Raw genomic sequence first — 4,252 nt, forward strand, 5'->3', positions numbered from 1 at the left:
GCAAGTTCCCAGTCTCCGCGGTTTGGTCTTGTTTCAGCAGAATACGGAGCTGATCGCTTCTTCCATTTCTGCGGCTCACACACCTGACAGAGATCACACCTGTGGGAGTATAACTTGTCGTGTAGTCCGTGCTGCAGGTGACATGAACGGCGCATCGAGATCTCGCCTAGCCATCCATCGGCAGGTCCCCGGTTGCGCGTAAAAGTTGTGCGTAACGAGCCTGGAGATGGCTCGCCTGAAGACTTCGTGTCCGGTCAGTGGATGTGGGGAGCTTGAAGTGAAACGGCGTTGGGAAGAATTTTAAAATCTCGATCTATTTTACCCCCCCACCTAAACGCATTATCTCACCAAGTTGCTCCAGATTGAGTCAGTCCTCCAGTCTCCCACCGCGCTGGGACTCTGCGATGTTAAACGGCTGTTAGCAGATCACTGACTGTCTTGTGCGCAATCCTCAGGGCACTAAACTCATCATCTGTCACTCTTCATCCGCTCATGAAGCCGCGTCCGGTGTGCTGCTGGTAGGATTTAACCCTGCGTCGCTTTGAACGTGATGTGAGGATACATTATCAGTGTTTTGGTGTTTTCACCATTAGATTGGCGTCTTTGTTTTTGAACACACCTATTACTGTAGGACTGCTGAACTAGAGTGAACGTACAGTGAGGCCAACTCCTTGGTCTATAACCTACATCTGGTGATGGATAAATGTTAAGCTAGATCAGTTGAAGTAAATTGCAATCAGAATGTAGTGGAGGGCAAATGCACCTCAACTCCGTTTACCCACCTTTTTATTTGGGAAACAGAGTTTATACCCCCTCTTTTTTTGTTTCGATTTTTTTATTTTTTTGTTTTAGGCTGACATACATTTTTATGGTGTGAAATTGTGAGGGTAGATAATAAAGTAGGATCAAACTGATGCAAATAGTATGAGGATTGCGTCTTTTTTAAGGGAAAACACAGAAATGAATACTTTATAACTGTAGTATAGTATAACTCATAAACAACAACTGATTTGGGGGATCATTTTATGGTAATAGTACCTTCTAATCAGTATCAGCAAAATGATGTTGGATTATCAATGATGTCAGGTGGATGAAGGAAGCTGCAATTCTCCCTAGTAACTTTACATGCAATGCATTGTCAAACCCTTGTAGAAAGTCACTTCTTATACATATATTTTCAGCTTCACCTGAATTTCCATTAATCTCTACATAGCACCATTTGACTCTGTGTTCTTTCATTGCTAAATACGATTATCCTCCAACTGAATTTATGGATCATATTCTACACAGACAGTCAGGACATGGTAACAGTGTCAGACGTTGACTGCTAGAATGCAGGAAATATTCGCCTTGATCCTCTGGATTTTGAGTTATTCAAGCAGTTCAAGCTCAATTAAATTCAACCAATGCAAATCTGGTTAATTAGGGCATGATTTCATCACACTTACTTAGTAATCCTTCTCATCCAACATTTAGAGATTGATTTTACGGGAATTTCCTTCTCAAATGAAGCAAACTGGACAAGTTACTCAATGTTTAATGCATTCCCCATTTAAAACAATACATCTATTTAATAAGAGTGATGTTTGGTTTTTAATGGTCTTAATGGTGGAGAGCATCAGGTTGATTTTTAGTGCCCTCTGATGGTTAGGAGGGGTTTTTAAGCAAAACAGAAAGGTGAGTGAAAGTCCCTTGCAGACAGTTACATCAGAAATTATACGTTCTTGAACTCATTTTGGGTCATTTTGTTAATAGAAAACCTGACGAGTAAAGAGTGGAATTTAAATTCAAACTCTTACAAGAGCATCCGTGCACTGCATGACACTTTTCTGTACAGGTGCGGCATGAAATTCAACCTGTCAAAGTGATGCTGACATTTTCCACTTTGGAAGCATCTCTATTCTCGCACATTTAGGAAACTGGGAGTATATTGTTGGTAGGATAAACAGCTAATTATCGCTGCCCATCATCCCTTAGTCACAAGATTAAAACTTCAGCAGAAACAGAACCTGATATGTTGACTTACTTCATTCCAACAGAAGTTAGTCGTTATTTGAAGACTCGGGGTGGTAAATTTAATGGCGCTTTATTGACTAATAAAGAGGATCAACCAACAGTGTGCCACCAAAGTTCACAGTATCTGGAGACAAGAGGAAGTTGCCACAAGCTAGTGCTGTGAGCTTGTCTGAGCTCCTCCCTAGCACTGCAGCACTGTGATAAGCAGCAGCAGCAGCAGCAGCAGCTGTGTGTTGGGGCTGCTCCAGTATGCTGTAGTGCTGCCGTAGGATCATTTAGATCCTCTGCTATTTACCTGCTTCTCACACAGGGAGAGCACCAGCTACACTAAACATTAGCAAAGACTGACTAGAATTACTGTGCTGAAGTTATTCTATCACTACACATGCACCCATAGACCAGTTACTGTACACACAGACATATGCATGCACATGTGCACGTGCTCACAAACACACACATCCATGCCTGAACACACACACAACCACACAGAGACATACAGACCGTACAAAGAGGACATAAATAGTAGTCATACCAGCACAAACATTTTCTGAGATTCAGCAGGACTTAATAACTCAAAGTAGACAGAACTGTAGATTTTTCTGCTATGTAAATTGGATAGTTTTGACCTGAAGAATTGACAGTTGAACCTTTAAGTAATCTCTCAACAGTCTTCAGTAAAACAGCTGAGGCACGCTCTTGTAAGGAGATAGTCTTTTAAGTTGCCCTGAGGCAACACAAAAGGCGAATCACTTCAGAAAGGTGTCACACATCCACGATTCATTTAACACGACTTGACATTAACTTGTGTTCAAATCTGGATTTTGTGATCTTTCTCAAGCGACTCGTATGAGGCAGAGCCAGAATATTCTGTGGAGGTAGAGAAAACATATGCTGAAACCTGTCAGGAATCTGTTATGAACACTTAAAAGACAGAAAAACAACACAGGCCTCCGGATATGCAAGTTAGGATGCTGACATAGATGGATGTCACAGCGGAGATGTGCCAGAGTGGGAAGAGTGGCCATAAACTGGTGATAGATGTGAGTGCCACAAGGAAGGGAATGTGTTTTCAATGCACATCATCCTTCTGTTTGACAGATAGAGGTAGCTTCTGCTGAGGTGTATTTACCCGCACACGACGCTCTAATGTCCACGTCCTCATTTTCATTCCAAACTCAGAAAGAAGGTGCAAAAAATTAGCTAAAATTAGCATATCTTTACAATAACATAGTTACTGAATATTGGCTGTTGAGTATGTATGCATGTATATGGGTGAAGTGATTTGCATGTTCTCGTTTATGTCTTGCACTGGCTCGGTGCAGTCTATATGAGTTCCTATCGTCCTACCATGTGTATCAGCATCTGCTGTAAAACTCTTATATGTCTCAGAGACTTTGACACCCCTAGGATTATCACTGTGAGGAGACCATCAGCCCTTGCATGTGCACAACAAAATTGTCAGTGTTAATTAAGCGATAAAAATCAACACTATGCCAGTGTTTGCCGTGTAGTGTGGATTCAGTCCGATCTTGAAAGTCAATGAGTCTGAAAATCAGCCTGAAAGTCATGTACACGGCTAAATTCCAAGTGTTTACAAGTGTTGATTTTTCAGTGTCAATTATTTTGAGTTGACAAATGTTGATTGGAGAGTTGTTTGTCCACTCATAGAGCTGATATGGCTCTTGGGCAGCTGTTCAAAACCATCAAAAGTGTTTAATTGACTCTGATGGGTGTGGACTCATATAAACACAGTGTTGATTTTTAACACTGATACTTTTGCTGTATTGAGACTCCGGGCCATCAACTACTTAAGGCCATATTACCCCACAGGTTAGTGTCCAGAATAAACAGGGCCAGAGGCTGCTGTATCAAAACAATGTGACGAGTCAAAATACACCCATTTAAATTTAAAAGCTGCATCTCACAATGAGTGTTTTCAAAACTATGTCAATAACTGCACACAATTACAGTTGGGGACTCTAGGGGTACCATACAAATATCGCATATTGCTCAAACTACAGTAAATATCAAGCCATCTACTTACAGCACTAAGAAAAATGGCTTGTGTGTCCTTATTACACGTCTGCACAGCATCCACTGCACTCCCACGCAAGCTGCTCCCCAAACATTAATGGCAAGTCTGTAAAACTTGAAAGGTACAAAGCATAAACCTGACCAAACACAAGCTCAGACACCCCACGAGCATGAGCTGCCTTTCTTCTCCAGGGTCCTAGAG

Source organism: Centroberyx affinis, unplaced genomic scaffold (genome assembly GCF_046629955.1).
Source record: "Centroberyx affinis isolate AG114_WGS23_722 - 3 ecotype Tasmania unplaced genomic scaffold, CSIRO-AGI_Caff_v1 ptg000297l_1, whole genome shotgun sequence".
NCBI lineage: Eukaryota > Metazoa > Chordata > Actinopteri > Beryciformes > Berycidae > Centroberyx > Centroberyx affinis.